This window comes from Miniopterus schreibersii (assembly GCF_964146895.1).
Source record: "Miniopterus schreibersii genome assembly, chromosome: 12".
NCBI lineage: Eukaryota > Metazoa > Chordata > Mammalia > Chiroptera > Miniopteridae > Miniopterus > Miniopterus schreibersii.
In genome coordinates, this window is record NC_138112.1 from 2,521,576 (window position 1) to 2,542,229 (window position 20,654).

A 20,654-nucleotide genomic window follows, 5' to 3' on the forward strand; every position below is an offset into this window, starting at 1 on the left:
CCCTCTGCTTCTGCCAAGGCTCAATGGTCAACAGAAAAAATCTGGAAAGTGCCATCATCACAATAAAGAGAAATAAAATTATGCTTGGAAATTGCTAAATTTTTAAAAAAGAGAAAAGCTATAGACAACACTGCCTAAGCCTAATTCTATTTTGAACACAATGTTTTCTTACACAAAGGAACCTGCGTTTCTAATTAAGCAGAAGACTATAAGCATTGAGGACTGTGACTCAGGATTTTTATCTCTGTAGACTCAACTTACCCATGGAAGCATTTTTCATTTCAAACTTTTTCATACATTAAAACACGATTAAAATAAGCATTAGGCCTCAAAAACGAGTATTCAGTATGTTGAGCTATACATAAAACATGCAAAACTTGATTATACTTCTAAAAGAATCAACACTGCTCAAGAGAGCAGGATGTATAGCAAAAGAGACACCAGAACAGGAGTCTGCAGCCCTGGGTTCATCTGGTGAATGACATGAACTGGCTACATGACCTGGCAGGTTACCTCTCTGGGTCTCAATTCTACCTCTATAAATGAAAGAGACCAAAGTAGTTTCTAAAGTCTCATAAGACTTTAATTTCCTAAAGTCTTCTTAAAACTTCAAGTTTCAGAAACTCATCAACTCAGAAACTTGAAGAGATTTAACAGTTTTACAAATGTAAATATGTATATTAGCACATATCTGCCCTCTGCTTCCACCCACAATCCTTCTCTAGTTTGTTGATTGAAATATGGTAGCTGATTCCTAGTTATCTTAGGTGAAAATTATTTTGGCACCTTTCCACACTTTCACTGAACACAAACTATATACCAGATGCTGGGAAGTTAAAGATGACCCAGCACAAGCACACTTACAATCTGGTGATATAACTGAAGGTGTATACAAAGGGCTCTGGGATAGCTCTGTGAGGATCATTAGGCAAACTATTACTTAATCTGAGAAGACAAGATAGGGGGTTGGGGATGGGGGGGACTTCAGACCAAACAGGCACTGCAGTATCCTAACACATAGCTGTATCTTTAATTAGGGTCAGACACCCAAAAGTGATGCTAAAATCATTTCATCTCTAGCTCATTCTAAGTGTTTCGTTTGAAGTTTAACTAATATGTCTGGGCAGAGAATTACTTTGCCCTTTTAAAAATAGAATCCATCCCTGGTCAGGGCACATACAAGAACAACCAATGAATGCATAAATAAGTGGAACAACAAATCGATGTTTCTCTCCTCTCTCCCCCCAACCCTCCCTTCCTCTCTCTCTAAAATGAATTTTTTTAAAAAAGAATCCATGTATAAAAACTGTATGGTTAAGATGTCAACACATGTCAAGTTATTTAGTTTCATATAGTATATATTTTTTAAAGTTTAATGTACGATTCCTTTGACTCGGCCTATTTCATTTCTAGGAGTTTAATCTAAAGAAATATTTGGAAACTGCATAATGGATAGTCATTGAAGCACTGTTTCTAATATTAAAAATAAAAAATAACCTAGAAGATAAGCAATATAAACACATTAAATAAATATACAGTCATATTATAAAATCTTATACAGACCTTAAAAAGAACTGAAGAAGCTCAGCTGGTTGGAGCAGCCTCCATACACCGAAGGTCTGATTCCTGGTCAGACACATACCTGGGTTGTGTATTTGATCCCTGGGAGGCAATCGATTGATGTCTCTCACACACTGATGTTTCCCTCTCTCTTTCCCTCCCTTCCTCTCTCTCTAAAAATCAATATTAAAAAAACATACCCTAGTGTATTAAAAAAAAAATTTTTTTTTTAAATTCAAGAAGACGTATAAGTGGTATTAACATGGAAAAATCTCCATAATGTAGCAAATTTTTAAAAAGAAAAAATTCTAGAACTAATTTTGCTTAAAAGTCCCACTTTTATTTAAAAATGTATAATTCTATGAGTGATAATTTCGAAATTTAAGAACATAATAACTGCCCGGCCAGCTGGGCTGGCCAGTTAAGCATCACCCTACGATCCAGATCACGGCTCGATCCCCGGTCAAGGCACATGCCTGGGTTGCGGCCTTGATCTCAGGTAGGGGGTGTGCAGGAGGCAGTCAATCAATAACTCTCTCATCACTGATGCTTCTAGCTCTCTCTCCCCCTCTCCCTTCCTCTCTCTGAAATCAATAGATATATTTTTTTTAAAAAGAACATAACTAAAATCTTAAACAGAAATAGGATGCTTTGTTACCATTTCTTTTTAAAAAATCTGTCATTTGTCAAAGATTAAAGCAACTGTGGTTTAGAGCCTTGCTACTTCAAGTGTGATTCCCTAGCCAGCTGCATGGACTATACCTGGGAGCTGGTCAGGAATGTAGAATCTCAGGTCCCACCCCAGATCTACTCAGGCAGTACATTTTAACAATATCCCCAGATGATCCGAATTCATGTTAAAGTCCAAGAAGCACTGTTTATATGAAATCACTTAACAGCCTGGCCAGTGTGGCTCAGTGGACTGAGCATCATCCCATGCACCAAGAGGTCACTGGTTCCATTCCCCATCAGGGCACACGCCGGGATTCAGACTCGATCCCCAGTAGGGGGCGTGCAGGAGACAGCCGATCAATGTTCTCTCATTGATGTTTCTTTCTCTCAACCCCTCTCCCTGCCTCTCTCTCTAAAAAATCAATTAAAAAACATATTTTTTAAAAAAGAAATCACTTGAGAGTCTGAATAACAACTCAAGATTCACATAAAAACAAAAGTATTAGCGGGATGACTTAGACACGTTACTTAATCTCTCTGAATCTGTTTCATTCTCATAAGAAACACCTGAGCTTTTCATGTATTAGCAGATGTGAAATTGTAAATGCGCTACAATATAAGGAATGATTAGAACCTGGCTATCAGTCTTAGTGAACGCTATAGTCAACACCTTAATCAAGTCCATAAATCTTTCAAAGACAATGCTGTCGGTCCAACCCCCTCAGAGCTACTTAGGGAAGGGGACACAGACTGGGGTGATAGTCACCGCTGGAGGGGTGGTCACCTGAGGGTATGAGAGTAAAAGGGGACTTTTACATTTCGTCCTGTATATTTTATGGTTCATAAGTTGTTTTTACAAAGAGAGTCACACTGATGTACTGCTATTCAAAGTGGGTGTCAGAAAGGAGGCAGGAATTAGGATTCCATCCCACTCACTGAAGAACCATGTGTTGGCCTTACTTTAAGACTTCTCCATGGCTAAGCCCAGAGCCACAGGAAAGGCAGCAGTCAGTGGTTTATGGGAAGGTGCCCAGGCAGCAGAGTCTACTAAACAAGACTCAGCATCATCCCAAAAGCTGCAGAGAGAAGACCCAGAGTCATTGCTGATTTCTTCTGAGGGAACCATGGGAGCTTCTAAGAGAGGGGCACTGCATCTCCCCCCAGGGCTTGAATCCCCAGAGAGCATGCACCAGCCATGATGCCATCATAAGCATCCCTTTCCACTCCTCTTTTTGGAAGCTGCTGCAGGAAGGAACATTGTGGGGACAGAGCTGAGGCTAGCTTCCAGTACTCCTTGTTGACTACTCCCACCTATTTCCTTCCAGCACAAAATGTGCTAATCATGAAAACATTTCACAATGACTTGCTTGTTATAATCCCCCTCTTCTAACAAACCTAATATAGATCGGAATTAACAACTTCATTAGAAAATGTGATTGAAGTTCAGGCTCAGTTTTCAAACTAATACTTAGTCCATTTTTCTTTTCATGCTCTAGGATGGTCATTAGGGAAATGGTTTTTCATTGTATAAACATTATTGTATGTTTGAATATAACATGAACTCTGATTCGTCAGGTTCATTACATGTATACTGCTGACTAACAACATCCAGGGTGGGGTAAAAGTAGATTTACAGTTGTGAGTATGCAAAACACAGTTTATTCATGTATTATTATTTATTATATTCTTTTCCACACAAACTGTAAACCTACTTTTGCCCCACCCTGTATTAAAAACAGATTTTACTATAGCAAGAATCACCAAAGAATTCAACCAAAGTCACAAACTGAACAGAGCAGATTATCTTCTTCCCTGGCCTAATGCTACTTTTATTCTATATACCTTGCAAATTTTCTATCATGAATCACATGAAATGCTCAATTGAGTTCGTTTTTCATAAGGAATTATTAAAAATTTTGCATGCTTTGGGGCAGCTCTTAATAGGCATAAAAACAACACTTCATGTTTTACAATGACTATATGTTATCTTTATAACCCAAAAGGGTAAAATTACTTATGTTACTTCAATTAAGCATTAAAAATAATAAAAAATTTTTAAAATCAAAAAAGATTCCCTACCTGACCCCTTGATTAACCATATAGAAAACGAGGGGATATGCTTTGACCCCACCTGACTTTGTTAACTGGTTGCACTTTACCCAGCAAGTACTCTATGTCTTGGGCACAGAAACAGAAGTTAAGACAAAGCCTTGGTCCTGAGGAGCTCTAATGAGGGGGAGAGAGATGGAATAAAAAATATAAATGTTATCACAGATAACCTGAATTAAGTATGATGGGAAAATAATGTGTCTCTATGCAAAGAAATCAGTACACATGATCTGAAGACACATGAACCCTTAACTTAAAAGTAGATAACAGAGCCCAGGCGGGTGTGGCTCAGCAGCTGAGCATCGACCTAGGATCCAGGAGACAGGGGTTTGATTCCCAGTCAGGGCACATGCCCGGGTTGCGGGCTGCAGCCGATCAATGACTATCCCATCACTGATGTTTCTATCTCTCTCTCCCTCTCCTCTCCTCTCTCTGAAATCAATAAAGATATTAAAAAAAAAAAAAAAGTAGTTAACAGATATTTCATTGAATGTACTAATTAAACACTTTTATTATTATTCAAAAGAATGTCTACTTTGCTTGATTGTGTGAATGGCAGGGTGTTCTTTGTGTGTGCAATGCTGTGTGTGCCAACATAGGTATAAATGGCTTTTGTTACTGAAACTTTGTTATATATACCAGAGAAGATATTGTATGGAGGAAATAACTAAACCTTAGATGGTGGGTAATCCTGGATTCCAAGTCAGTCTCTGCTAGTAACTAAATTACATAACCTCTCTGAGTCTATCTTCATCTATAAAAAAATGGATGATAGCCCTGGCCGGTGTGGCTCAATGGTTAGAGTGGTGGCCCAAAGGGTCACAGGCTTGATTTCCAGTCAAGGGCACGTACCTAGGTTGCAGGTTCGATCATCAGCCCAGGTCGGGGTGCATGAGGGAGGCAAACAATCAATGTCTCTCTCACATCAATGTTTTGTTCTTTCTCTCCCTCTCCCTTCCCCTCTCCCTCTCTCTCTCTTCTCCCTCCTTCCCTCCTTATCTCCCTAAATAAATGGATGATACCACTAAAGAGCTCAGTAAGAAATATGTCAGTTTAATGCAATTAAAATTACATTACATCCCAATACCTTTCCCTTCCAGTAATTCCTTTGAGTAACAAATATTTATAAAGCACTTACTACTCTGTAAGGCCTCAAGACTGGACACTGCAGCAGATAAGCAGACTATATAGTTGCTGCCCACATGGAGCTTACAACCTTGAGAAGTTAAGATAAACACAGAAGAAATACATACACAATGTTTAAACTTAAAGAGATCTCTTATCACTGTGTACATGCTTATGTGGTCATTTATCACTATAATGTAATCTTCCGTAGTATGAGAATTTACACCAAGCACTCTGCCTGGGATTTAGCGACCATGCAAACATAGGAAGGTAAGAAGGAAGGAAGGAAGAAGGCCAATGAAATGTACTGATTCAGCGATGGCTGGGTAGGTCAGCTGGTTAGAGCATCATCCCAATGCACCAAGGCTGCAGGCTCAATCCTGGGTCAGGGCGCGCACAAGAAACAACAAATGAATGCATAAGTAAGTGGAACAACAAATCGGTTTCTCTGTCTCCCTTCCTCTCTCACTCTGAAAATCAATCAATAAATTTTTCAAATATATACTGATTCATAAATTCTATTTAATGCATCTTACTTCCCAAGTATAGGATGTTAATTAACTCAAAGTGATTTTCTAGGGTGGAGGCAGGTGGGCAGTGCCACCAAGAGCAGGAGGGTAGGGAGCGGAAGGAAGGATCATTTCTCGTTCGTTCGTTTTTGATACTCCTCACCCGAGAGTATTTTTTTGACTGATTTTCTAAAGAGTGAAGGGGGAGAGAGAAACATCGATGTGAGAGGGACACATCAACTGGCTGCCTCCCACATGCACCCCAGCCGGGGACAGAGCCTGCAACCGAGGTACGTGCCCTTGATGGGAATCGAACCCTCGGCCTTCAGTGAATGGGCCGTGCTCTAACCACTGAGCGACCCCAGCCAGGGCAGGACCTTTTTTAAAAGGGGTACAACACAATGATTTGGTATGTGTATACACTGCAAAATGATTACCACAGTGAGTTTACTTACCATCACAGTTACAATTTTTTTCTTGTGATAAAAACTTTTAAGATCTACTCTTAGCAACTTTGAAATATATAGATTATTACTTATAGTCACCATGCTGTACACTGCATCACCAGAACTTATCTTGTAACTGGAAGTTTGTACCTTTGACATTTACCCATTTGGCCCAGTTCCTACCACCTGACTCTGGCAATCACTAATCTGTTGTTTCTATGGGTTTGTTTTTTATTTACTTTTTTTCAATTACAGTTGATATTTTAATATTATATTAGTTTCAGGTTTACAGCAATAGTGGTTAGACAACTGTATAACTTACAAAGTGATCCCCCCAATAATTCTAGTACCTACCTGACACCATACATAGTTACTATAATATTACTGAGAATATTCCATGTGCTGTATTTTACATCCCCATGATTATTTTGTAAATGACAATTTGGACTTACTTTTTTTTCAATTTGAAATTTTTGTTGTTTTTTATTTATTTTATTTACTTTTTTTAGAAAGAGCAAGGAAGGGAGGGAGGGACAGGGGGAGAGAGAGAGAATCATCGATATGAAAGAAAGTAATTGACTGGCTGCCTCCTGAACATCCCCCACTGGAGATTGAGCCTGCAACTCAGGCATGTGCCCTGACCGGAATTCGAACCAGCAACTCTTCAGTGCATGGGACAATGCCCAATTAACTGAGCCACACCAGCCAGGGTTCAATTTGTACTTCTTAATCCCTTCGCCTTTTTCACCCAGTCCCCCAACCCCCCTCCCATCTAGCAACCATCACTTTGCTCTTCTATGAGTCTGTTTCTGTTTTGTTTGTTCATTTCTTTTGTTTTTAAGATTCCATAAATAAGTGAAATCATAAGAATCAACTTTTAAAACCTTTTTACTTTTCAATTACAACCTACATTCAATATTATTTTGAATTACTTTCACGTGTATAGCATTGTGGTTAAACAATCACATACTTGACAAAGCGATCCCCGACTTCAAGTACCTGGCACCATACAGTTATTACAACTTTTTTTTTAATATATCTTTATTGATTTCAGATAAAGGAAAGGAGAGGGAGAGAGAGTTGAAACATCAATAACGAGAGAGTTGTCATTGATTAGCTGCCTCCTGCATGCCCCCGACTGGGGATCCATCTCCCAACCCGGGCATGTGCCCTGACCAGGAATCAAACCGCCATCTCCTGGATCCTAGGTCGATGCCCAACCTCTGAGCGACACTCAGCCGGGCTATTAGAACATTATTGATAATATTCCCTGTGCTGTACTTTACATCCCTGTGACTATTTTTTAACTACCAATTTGTACTTCTTAATCCCTTCCCTTTTGTCACCCATCCCCCCAACACCTTCCCCTCTTGCAATCCTCAGTCTGGGCTCTGTATCTATGAGTCACTTTGTTTTGTTTATTCATTTATATTGTTCTTTAGAGTCCACATGTGAGATCATATAGTATCTGTCTTTCTCTATTTCACTGAGCATGATGCCCTCAAGGTCCATCCATGCTGTCACAAACAGTAAGGTTTCATTCTCTTCTATGGCCAAGTCACATTCCATTGTATGTGCACCACTGCTTATTTACCCGCTCATCTTTGGTGGTGGTGGTGTTACTCCTCACCCGAGGGTATTTTCTCCAGTGATTTTTCAGAGAGAGTGGGACGGAGGGAGGGGGGAGATGGGGAAAGAGAGAGAGAAACATCCATGCAAGACATATTGATTGGTTACCTCCCCGACCAGGGTGGGGGATCGAACCTGCAACCCAGGTACTGCTCTTGACCAGAAATCAAACCCTGGACCTTTCAGTGGGTGGGCCGACGCTCTAACCACTGAGCAACACCAGCCAGGGTTCCACTCATCTTTTGATGGGCACTTGGGTTCCTTCCATATCTTGGCTATTGTAAATAATGCTGCAACAAACATAAGAGTACATATATTCTTTCAAATTAGTGTTTTGGGTTTCATCAAATATATACCCAGAAGTGGAACTGCTGGGTCATAAGGCAGCTCCACTTTTAACTTTTTGAGGAACCTACACACTGTCTGCATTCCCACCAGCAGTGCACTAGGTTCCCCTTTCTCCACATCCTCGCCAGCACTTCTTTGTTGATTTATTGATGGCAGCCATTCTGACAGGTGTGAGGTGATACCACAGCGTAGTTTTAATCTGCATTTCCCCGATAATTAGTGATTTTGAGCATCTTTCCATATGTCTAGGGCCATCTGTATAACCTCCTTGAAGAAGTATCTATTCAGTCCTCTGCCCACTTTTTAAGTGAATTGGGGTTTCTGGGAGGTTTTTTTGGTACTGAGTTGTATGAGTTCTTTATAAATTCTGGATATTAACCCATTAGATATATCATTGGTGAATATCTTCTCCCATTCAGTAGGTTGTTTTGTTGTTGTTGTTTTGTTGATGGTTTCCTTTGCTGTGAAAAAATTTTTATTTTGATGGAGTCCCACTTGTTTATTTTCCCTACTCTGAGGAAATAGATATATCAGAAAAAATATTCCTAAGAGAAATGTCAGAGATTTTACTGCCTATGTTTTCTTCTAGGAGTTTTATGGTTTGAAGTCTTAAATTTAAGTCTCTGATCCATTTTGTTTATTCTTGTGTATGGTGTAAAGTGGTCTAGTTTTGGTTTTTTGCATGTATCTGTCCAGTTTCCCCAACACTATTTATTGAATAGACTATATTTACCCCATTACATGTTCTTGCCCCCACTGTCATAGATTAACTGACCATATAGGCATGGGTTTATTTCTGGGCTCTCTATTCTGTTCCATTGATCCATGTATTTTGTTTTTATGCCAGTACCATGCTGTTTTATTACTATAGCCTTGTAATATAGTTTGATGTCAGGTAGTATGAGACCTCCAACTTTGTTCTTCTCTCTACAGCTTGCTGTGGCTATGTGGGGTATTTTGCAGTTCCATATAAATTTTTGGACTATTTGGTCTAGTTCTGTGAAAATGACATGGGTATTTTGATAGGGATTTCATTGAATCTATCAATGATAGATTTGAACATAGTAAAGTACCCAGATACAAAATAAATATTCAGAAATCTGTTGCATTGTTATACACCAATAATGAACTATCAGAAAGAGAAACTAAGAAAATGATCCCATTTACAATTATATCGGAAAAATAAAATACCTTGGAATAAGTTTAACCAAGGAGGTAAAAGTCCTGTACTTGATAAACTGTACAACATTAAAGAAAGGATATGAAGATACAAATAAATAGAAGCATATACTATGCTCATGGACAGGAAGAATGAACATCATTAAAGTGTCCACACAACCCATACTTCCAAGGTATTATATTGTTCTGATGCAATTGTGAATGGGATCCTTTTCTTAGTTTCCTTTTCTGATAGCAATTTTGGTGTATAACAATGTAACAGGTTTCTGAATATTTGTTTTGTATTGTATCCTGCTACTTTACTGAATTTACTTATCAGTTCTAGTAGGTTTTTTTAATGGAATCTTTAGGATTCTCTCTATATATCATGTAATCAGCAAATAATGACACTTTTACTACTTCCTTTTCAATTTGGATCTTTTATTTCTTTTATTTACTATGTTCAATAAGTGCAGTGAATGTAAACATCTGTGTCATGTTCCTGATCTTAAGGAAAACACTTTTGGTTTTTGCCCATTGAGTATGACATCACCTATGGGTTTGTCATATATGGTCTTTATTTTGTTAAGGTATGTTCCCTCTACTCCCACTTTACTGAAAGTTTTTATCATAAATGAGTGATGGATTTTATCAAATGCTTTTTGTTTCTATCAATATGATTATATAATTTCTATCCTTTGTTTATGTGGTATATCACATTAATTGATTGGCATACATTAACCCATCCTTGCATCCCAGGAATAAATCCCACTTGGTTATGGTGTATGATCTTTTTAATGTATTGCTGAATTGGTTTTCTAATTTTTGTTAAGGATTTCTCCATCCACGCTCATCGGGGATACTGGTTTTATAATCAGGACAATGCAAGCCTCGTAAAATAAGCTTTGGGAGTCTTCCCTCCTCTTGAATTTTCTGGAATAGTTTCAGAAGGATAGGTGTATATTTACCTGTGAAACCATCCAGTCCAGGATTTTGTTTGCTGGGAGTTTATTACTGCTTCGATTTTGTTGGTTGTAATCGGTCTATTCAGATTTTCTATTTCTTCTTAATTCAGCCTTGGAAGATTGTTATGTTTCTAGGAATTTCTCCATTTCTTTCAGATTGTTCAATTTGTTGGTCTATAATTTATCATAATATTTTCTTATAATCCTCTGTAATTCTATGGTGTCAGTTATTACTTCTCCACTTTCACTTTTTTTTCCATTTATTTGGGTCCTCTCTTTTCTTCTTGATGAGTCTGATTAAAAGTTCATCAATCTTGTTTATCTTTTTCCCAGAACCATCTCTTTGTTTCACTGATCTGTATTTTTTTTTAAGACTCTATTTTGTTTATTTCTGCTCTGATCTTTATTATTTCCTTCCTTCTACTCACTTTGGGCTTTGTTTGTTGTTCTTTTTCTAGTTCTTATAGATGTAAGGTTAGAATGCTTAATTGAGACTTTTCTTGTTTGTTGAGGTAGGGTAGAATTGTTAGGAATTTGCCTATTAGGACTGCTGTTGCTATGTCTCATAGATTTTGGGTTGTTTTCATTTTCATTTGTCTCAATGTATCTTCTGATTTCCTTCTTCATCTCACTGTTAACTTATTTATTGTTTAGTAACATGTTATTCGGCCTCCATGTATTTGTATGTTTTTCAGGGGGTTTTCCCCCTTGTGATTGAATTCGCTTTTCATACTACTATAGTCAGAGAAGTTGCTTGATATGATTTCAATCTTCATAAATTTACTGACACTTGCTTTGTGGCCTAACAAGTAGTCTTTCCTAGAAAATGTGCCCTGTGCACTTGAAGAGAATGTATATTCTACGGCTCTCTAGGGTGAAATGCTCTAAAAATATCGATTTAATCCATCTGTTATAATGTGTCATTTGAAGCCACTGTTTCCTTTTGGATATTCTGGCCAGAAGTTCCGTCCACTGATGTCAATGAGTGCTAAACTCCCCTACTATAACAGTATTACTGTCAGTCTCTCCCTTTATGTCCATCAATATTTGCTTTATATATTCAGTGCTCTTGTTACATGCATAAATAGCTCCCTTTACCATTATGTAATGTCCTTCTTTGTCTCTTTGTCTCTTAAATTAGCCTTTCTTGCCCAGCTGGCATGGCTCAGTGGTTGAGTATCTATGATCCAGAAGATAGAGGTTCAACTCCCCATCAGGGCACATGCCCAGGGTGCTGGCTTGACCCCCAGCAGGGGGTGTGCAGGAAGCAGCCAATCAATGACTTTCTCTCATCATTGATATTTCCTCTCCCTTCCTCTGAAATAAATAAATAAAATGGTGTTTTTTAAACAGCCTTTCTTTTAAAGTCTATAGTGTCTGATATAAGTATTGCTACCCTAGCTTTTTTTTGTTGCTTATTTGCACGAAATCTTTTTCATCCATTTATTTTTAGTTTGTGTGTGTCTTTCCAACTGAAGTGAGTCTCTTGTAGACAGCATATATATGGGTTTTGTTTTCTTATACATTCAGCTACCTATGTCTTTTTCTTTTCCTCACCCAAGCATATGTTTATTGATTTGAAAGAGACAGACACCAATATGAGAGAAAAACATTGATCAGTTGACTCCTGTACACGCAACTGGGGATCAAACCCACAACCTAGATATGTATCCTTACTGGGAATCAAACCCACAACCTTTTGGTGTATGGGACAATGCTCCAAGCAAATGAGCCACCCAGCCAGGGCTACCCTATGTCTTTTGATTTGAGCACTTAATCCATTTACATTTAAAGTTACTATTGGCTTCTGGCCAAGATGGTGGCATAGATAAATGCGGTATTCACATTCTCCCACAAAGACATCTAAAATACAACTAAACGACATATATGCATAACCCAAAGACACAGATAATAGTGTGGTGAGGTACTGAGGACTGGGGTGAGGAGGGGGTGGAAGGAGTCACTGGGGAGAAAAGGGGTTATCTGTAATATTTTGAATAATAAAAAACAAAAAGTTCTTCCAAAAAATACAATACAACTGAACTACAGAACAATCATCATTCAGAACTGCCTGAAATCAAGCTGGACAGAAAGGAAGTCCTACTACTAGAGATACAAAGCAGCAGCCACATTGAGACTGGTAGGAGGGGCAAAGACAGCGAATGGGCTGGTCCCACACCCAAGTACAACAGATTAAAATCTGGAGGGGTATCTTCTCTGCGGAGGACCCCTGAATAGGGAAGAGTCCCAGCTCCATAACAGGGCCCCAAGTCCAGGGATCCAATACCAGGAAGAGAAGTCAAGCCCGGCCAGGCATGGTTCAGCAGTTGAGCATCGCCCTAGGATCCAAAAGATTGCCGTCCAATTCCTGGTCAGGGCACATGCCCAGGCTGCGGGCTCAATCCCCAGTCAGGGGCACGCAGGAAGCAGCCGATCAGTGACTCTCTCATCATTGATGTTTCTCTCTCTCTCTCTCTCTCTCCCCCCACTCTCTGAAATCAATAAAAAAATAAAAAGTAAAAAAGTGAAAAATTTTTTTAAATTAAAATTTTTTAAAAATTAAAACAAAAAAGAGAAGTCCCCATAACTTCTGGCCATAAATTCCAGTGGGAGGACACGGACAATGGTGGGGAGAGGGACTGGGGAGGGGGAGGGGATGGGGTGGGATGGGTCATTGGGGAGAAAAAGGGACATCTGTAATATTTTAAACAAAAAATAAAATAAAATTTAAAAAATATTAATTACTTTTAAAAAAAAAAAAAAATCCAGTGGGGATTGTGGCTGAGGCAGAGGGCTGCTTAATTTCCAGGCAGTTCCTTTTCCTCTTTTTACTCTATTGCCCGCCCAAGCTGCATCCAGTGGCTTTTTCATATGAATGGCCTCTTGGTTCATGCTTCAGACTTTCCTAAAATCTCTCAAACAAACAGCATCTGGCCTCAGTGTGGCCCATACCTCTCGTTAAGTGTCCTCAGCCCCAACACTAGCAGCCTTGGTTCACAGCTTGGCCTCTCCTGGGCACCTCCAAGTCCAAAACAAGTAGCAGCCATCAGCAGACCACTTTGCAGCTCATGCCAGGTAGCCCAAGGCAGAGCACAGGCGGTGGCTTACCTTGGCCTGCACCTCCTGGGAGGCCCCAGAGCCAGTGCACTTGGTGGATAGCTTCAGACCACATCGAAGTACCACCCAACTACCTACACAAGAGACACACTCAAGGGCAGACTCAGCGGGCACCAGAGCCTACTGAAGTAAGTCTTGCTCTGTGGGGTGGGCCCCTGCACAGATGATCTTCCAAAGTGGTCACAGCCAGTCCTTACAGTCGACCGGCCTAGGCAGTAAATCCCTCCCGTTGACATGCCAACACTAATCAAGGCTCAACTACAACAAGAGGGGGTATACACAGTCCACATAGGTGGTGGGGAGGGAAGAACACCTGGAGTGCGCAGCTTGGGTGATAGGGAAGGCTGTGCCACTGGACCCTACAGGACACCTACTACATTAGGCCACTCTACCAAACCCGGGAGACACAGCAGCTCTACCTAATACATAGAAACAAACACAGGGAGGCAGCCAAAATGAGGAGACAAAGAAACAAGTCCCAAATGAAAGAAAAGCACAAACTCCAGAAAAAGAACTAAACAAAATGGAGACAAGCAACCTACCAGGTGCAGGGTTCAAAACAGGGGTTATAAGGCTGCTCAATGCAATTAGGGGAAGAGTAGAGGAACTTAGAAAGAACTCCAACAGCATCAGAAAGGAAGTGGAAACCATAAAAAAGAACCAGTCAGCAATGAAGGACACACAGAAATGAAGAACAATTTATAGGGAATCAACAGTAGACAATGCCAAGAACCAAAACAATGATTTGGGCCTGGCTGGAGTGGCTCAGCTGGTTGAGTGTCATCCCCTGAATCAAAAGGTTGCTGGTTCAATTCCTGATCAGGGCACACGCCCAGGATGTGGGCTTGATACACCATAGGGGGCGTGCAGGAGGCAACCAATCAATGACTCTCTCATCACTGATGTTCTCTCTCTCTCTCCCCCTTCCTCTCTCTGAAATCAATAAAGACATATTAAAAAAATAAAATAATGATAGGCCCTAGCAGGTTTGGCTCAGTGGTTAGAGCATCAGTCCATAAACTGAAGGGTCCCAGGTTTGATTCCAGCCAAGGGCACGTAACTTGGTTGCAGGCTCTATCCCCAGGCCAGAGGCAACCAATCAATGTCTGTCTGTCATCTCTCTCTCTCCCCTTTCCACTCTCTCTGAAAAGCAATGGGGGGGGGGGGAAATGTCATCGGTGAGGATCAAAAAAAAAAAAGATAAAAAACAAACAAGCAGAACAGAAACAGATTCATAGATACAGAGAACATTTTGATGGCTGCCAGATGGGAAGGGGGTTGGGGGTTGGGTGAAAAAAGTGAAGAGATTAAGAAGTGCAAATTGGTTGTTACAGGATAGTCACAGGGTTGTAAAGTACAGCACAGGGAATAAAGTCAACAATATTTTAATAACTATGTATGGAGTCAGATGGGTGCAAGATTTATCAGGATGATCACTTAATAAGTTATAAAATGTCTAATCCCTGGGGTGTGCACTGGAATCCAATACAATACAGGGGTAGGGAAAAGTAGGTTTACAGTTATTAGTACATCAAACACAGGGTTTACTCTTGTATTATTAGTCATTGTATCATTTATTTGTACTATAACTGTAAAACTACTTTTGCCAATCCCTTATTGTATGTCAACTGTAATTAAAAAATAAAAAATGGTTTAAATAGATTGATGAGTATGTATTTACTGCCACTTCATTATTCATATCTATGTTCCCCATTTTTCTTTCCTCTTAAAGAAAGTCCCTTTAACATTTCTTGTAAATACTCGTCTGGTGGTGATGAACTCCTTAAGCTTTTTCTTGTCTGTGAATCTCTTTATCTGACCTTCAATTTCAAATGATCGCTTTGCTGGGCAGAGTAATCTTGGTTTTAGGTCCTTGCTTTTCATCACTTTCTATATTTCACATCAATCCCTTCTGGCCTGCAAAGTTTCTGTTGAGAAATCAGTTTCTGTTGAGCTCCCTTGTAGGTAAATGTCTTTCTCTTGCTGCTTTTAAGAGTCTCTATCTTTAACCTTTACCACTGTAATTATGATGTGTCTTGGTGTGGGCCTCTTTGGGTTCATCCTGTTTGGGACTCTGCAGTTCCTGGACTTGTCTTTTTACTTCATCAGGTTAGGGAAGTTTTCTGTCATTATTTCTTCAAATAGGGTCTCATTCCTTGCTCTCCTCTTCTTCTCCTGGAAACCCTATGATGGGGATGTTGTTGCGCTTCATGTTGTCTCAAAGATCCCTTAAAAGTTACTCATTTTTTAAAATTTGTTTTTCTTTTTGCTGCTGAGTATTTCCTGCTACCCTGTCTTCCAAATCACTGATCTGATCATCTGCTTCATCTAATCTGCCTTTGAGTCCTAGTGTATTTTTTTTTTTTATCCTCACCAAGGATATTGATTTGAGAGAGGAAAGGAGAGGGGGAGAGGGAGAAAGAGAGAGAGGAGAGAGAAGGGAGAGAGGGAGAGGGGAACAGAGAGAGAAACACTGATGTGAGAAACATCCATCGGTTGCCTCTCATATGCGAGCCAACCAGGGATCGAACCCACAACCTAGGTATATGCCAAGATCAGGAATCAAACCTGCAAATTTTTTTGGTGTACCGGACAACGCTCTAACCAACTGAGCCACCCGGCCAGGGCTTTCTACTGTATTCTTCATTTCAGATATTATATTCTTCATTTCTCACTGGTCCTTTTTTTATGCTTAGATCCCTTTCTTTAAGTTCTCACTGAGCTCATCTCTTCCCGTAAGTACTTTAGGCATCCTTAGAGCCATGGTTTTGAACTCTGTATCTGGTAGATTGCTTGCTTCCATTTAGTTCTTTTTCTGAAGATTTCTCCTGATTTTTCATTTGGAGCATGCTGTCTCCCCATTTTGGCTGTCTCTGTGTATTCGTTCCTGTGTATTAGGTCAATCTGCTATGTGTCCCAGTCTTGGTAGGGTAGCCTTATGTAGGAGGTGTCCTGTGGGGCTCAATGGTACAGTCTCCCTGATCACTTATGCTAGGTGTTCTAAAAGTGTCCCTTTTATGGGTTCTGTGAGCCTTCCTATTGTAGTTGTCTTGACTGCTATTTGACCTTCCGTGGGTGTGGCTGACCCTCAGCCTGACTGTAAGGCTTGGCCCCAACCACAGTGTATGAGCTGCTGTGCAAGAGCTGACCCCAGAAAGCAGAATTCACCCCAGCAGGATGTGGTGCCTGCCGAGACCTCCCTTTGGGTGTGCAGCCTGTGGACTTAATCGTCTCCTACAAGATTTTTAACTTAAGTTTCAAGCAATGTCATTTGACCTGATTGTTTTACTTATTCAACTGACTAAAATGATGCATATGATGATAATTAAAACTCACCCAGGAGACGCAGGCTTAGGTTTTTTTCAAAATCTGGAGTTGAAAACACTTCTTTTGAACTCACGCTTTAAGGATAAGCATTTTCCAATAAAGTACATCTTTTTTTTTTAAATCAACACCTTAAAGTCTTTTTAAAATGTTTTTATTGATTTTAGAGAGAGGAAGGGAGAGGGAGAGAGAGACAAAAAGATCAATGACGAGAGAGTCATTGATCAGCTGTCTCCTGCACATCGCCCACTGGGGATTGAGCCCGCAACGTGGGCATGTGCCCTGACCAGGAATCGAACCCAATCTCCTGGATCATAGGTCAACACTCAACCACTGAGCAACGCCAGCTGGACAACACCTTAATATATTAATGATGTAAGCTAATTTAAAATAAAACCAGTATAGACATAAAATTCTCCCGGCATGATGCTCTACTTCAGAAGTGGGCAAACTAGCCCAGCTGGGCGTGGCTCAGCAGTTGAGCTTCGGCCTAGGATCCAGGCGATCGGGGTTCGATTCCCGAGCAGGGCACATGCACAGGTTGCAGGCTCGATCCCTAGTCAGGGGCGTGCAGGAGGCGGCCGATCAATGATGCATCACTGATGTTTCTATCTCTCCCTCTGCCTTCCTCTCTCTGAAATCAATGAAGATATATTAAAAAAAAAAAAAAAAAAGAAGTGGGCAAACTACAGCCTATAGCTTTTTTTTTTACACACCTGCAAACTAAGAATTGCTTTTATGCCCTGGCCAGCGTTCCCAGTGGTTGGAGCAACATTTTAAAAAGACTTTAAGGTGTTGATTTTTTTAAAAAATGAGTGTGCACACCAGAGGGTCATAGGTTCGATTCCCAGTCAAGGGCACGTACCTGGGTTGCAAGTCTGATCCCTGCCTCCAATCAGGGTGAGTGTGGGAGGCAACTGGTCCATGTGTCTCTGTCCCATCGATGTTTCTCTCTCTCTCTCCTCTATCCTCTCCCTTCTATTCTCTAAAAATCAATGGAAAAAATATCCTCACTCCTCAGGTGAGAAATGAATAAAAAAAAAAAAAGACTTTTACATTTTTAAAAGTGTTGTAAAAACCACAACAAAGAATATGGGCCTAAGTATGTGGGCAGCAATGCCTAAAACATTTACTATCTGTTGCTTGACAGAAAAGTTTGCTACTCCTGCTCTACTTCATAATGAAATTTTGAGTCACTAAACTAAATACCTTCATACTTCTAAATTTAATTTTTAAAAATTTATATGATTTCTCTCTCCATTTCCCTGTCCAGCAGTCTCTTTACTGGCCACTCTCTTCACATACAAGTGTTTACACAATATACTGGGTTGGTTTAAAAAAAAGAACAACTAGAGGCTGAGCATGTCTTTTTTTAATAACAAGCATTGTAGCACAAGCATTGTTCTAACCAATTTAATTCTACAATGAATTAGTAACCTGAGCCTATGAATGGATTAGTAAATTAGGCCTATGTTGACCAGAACCCATGACTTATGCCAACTTCTCCATCTGCATACGTCCAATATTGCAAGAGGGGAGGCGACTAAAAATTGTCAGTGCTAAATCAGTAAGTTGATTAGTAATAGGCTGCAATAATATTCATCTAGCTTCAACAACAAGAATAAAACAGGTAGGAGATGGTGACATAGAACTAAATTCAATAAATGTGTGAAATATTTATGGATTTGACAGTAAGTTCTTCACATGTATACCACATGAAATCACATTTAAGACTTTCAACAATAAAAAGAGTGAAAAAAGAGAACATCTATGCTCAAAACATCAAGAGTAAAAGAGACTGTGTGACCTAACAACAATGCAGAAATATTTGGGTAGTCTGGAAAGTAGTGTGAACCTATCAGACTAATACATCAGAAAAAACTAAGTTTTCATTTCAGCACAACCAGTAATGTGATACAGAGCAGAGAGAAGACTAAAAAGCATCTTCCAAGACAAGCAGCACAGGAGTAAAATATCCCTCTCCCTATGCTAAAATGGAAAAGCTAGAAGCCTCCTTTCCCTGAAACTATCAACACCTAAAAATTATTTTCACTCAAAACCCTGAGTCCTCCTTATTTTTCCCAAATAATTAAACATTCAGCAGAAGTAGTAAAAATTCAATACTTTAAATAGATGAAGGGGTAAGACTTAAGGAGGGATCTTATTTGGACTACCTTACAGAGACTCAAAAGTCTGATCAAAGTTTATTATTTTTAAGGAGAGGTGTCTAATCAATGCATTTTTGATACACTGTGTATACATCTAATATGAGAAACTAATCAGAAATGTAAACATTTTTTTCTATTCCGGGAGAACCATTTTAGTCCTAATTATAAGTCCCTAAAATGCAAACCTACAAACTTCAGCTTTTCAATATTCGTTTTTTGTTTTTGTTTTTAAAGATGTCAATGCATTTAAAGTTTCCTTTACATGCCTAACTTTCTGTAATAACTTTATTACAACTTCTAATAATGAAATGAGCACTACACCACCAATATAATCAACATGAAAATACTTGTATCATAAATTACAGTATCAATAATTTAACGAGAAAAAGTGGCTCTGGAACCACTGGTATGCACTACAGGATTGTTAATTCACACACAGGACTTATTAAGCATTTACATATATAGCACATTTATATTTGCCAAGTGCTTCATAATAATTCTTATTAGTCATTTCTAATCCAAAACAACCCATGAAGAACTTTTCAGAAGAGGAATCTTAGACCAGAGAGTAACCAATTTTATTCTGGAAACACCACCATTCTGTTACAATATGCCATATCCTTCTAATCACTTTTCATTCACAGTATAAATTTTGCAAAAATAAGTTACTAATTAATAATGTGAAAAATATCAAGGAACTATCGTATTGAACTCTCTGGAACAAATTGTTAGACTGCTTAAATACACTCTTCAGTACTTGGGACTTACTATATTTCGTTATACAGACACAACTTTAAGGAAGTAAAGTTCTCCCAAATACAAACTTAAAGTGGTTAAATATAATGGTGTTATTTTCCCAACTTGCTTTAAAAATAAAAATTTTAATAGGTAACCAAAGCAGCTCATCAAACCAGCTTAGAGTCAGGTCCTGCAGAGAGGAGACAGGTGCGCTGCCCAAAGCAGAACCCCGCTACGGCAGAGCGTGAGGAGGAAGTTCCGAGGGAAGTCGGAACCGCCGCTCGCACGCTCGGGCCCGCTCTGCCCGAAGGCGACGGTTCCAACCAGAACCTGCGGTTTCGTCGGCGCGCACCGACGCGCCAGCAGGGCCACCTCGGCGTGCCAGGGTGAGAACCTGAGCCTGCGCTCGAGTGCAGGCAAGTTCCTTCCTCGGCCCGTTGACACATCCCTGTTTCTTTTACCGTGGTGATGCATCTTCGTGCGGAAAAAGCTAACCGATAACCCAGAGCGCAGCTGGCCCGCAGAGGGGTCCCGACCCCAGGTCTCTCCATCAGAGCCCCCAAGAAATTGAGTTCCCGGGTCGCAGCTCGACTCCCCATCCAACGACCAGCCCCACCGGTAAATCAAACCCGTCCTCGTCCCCCGCCTCCTACCTCCCGGGGGCGCGCCCGTGACCCACAGCCCTGTGCCCTGCACAGAGCCCCAAACCCCGCACCCCACGATACTTCCGCCCCGGTGGCTTCCGAGTGCACCTTCACCCCAGCCCCCTTTGTCTCGCTACCCGGA

The 20,654-nt window shown here is 40.1% G+C and overlaps 1 protein-coding gene across 2 annotated transcripts in view; it reads right to left on the reverse strand.

Moving 5' to 3' along the window:
• Positions 1-20,654, reverse strand: part of CBL (Cbl proto-oncogene) — a gene marked incomplete at its 3' end in the record, with an annotated part of 112,573 nt that overhangs the window by 91,409 nt on the left and 510 nt on the right. The window lies entirely within an intron of this gene.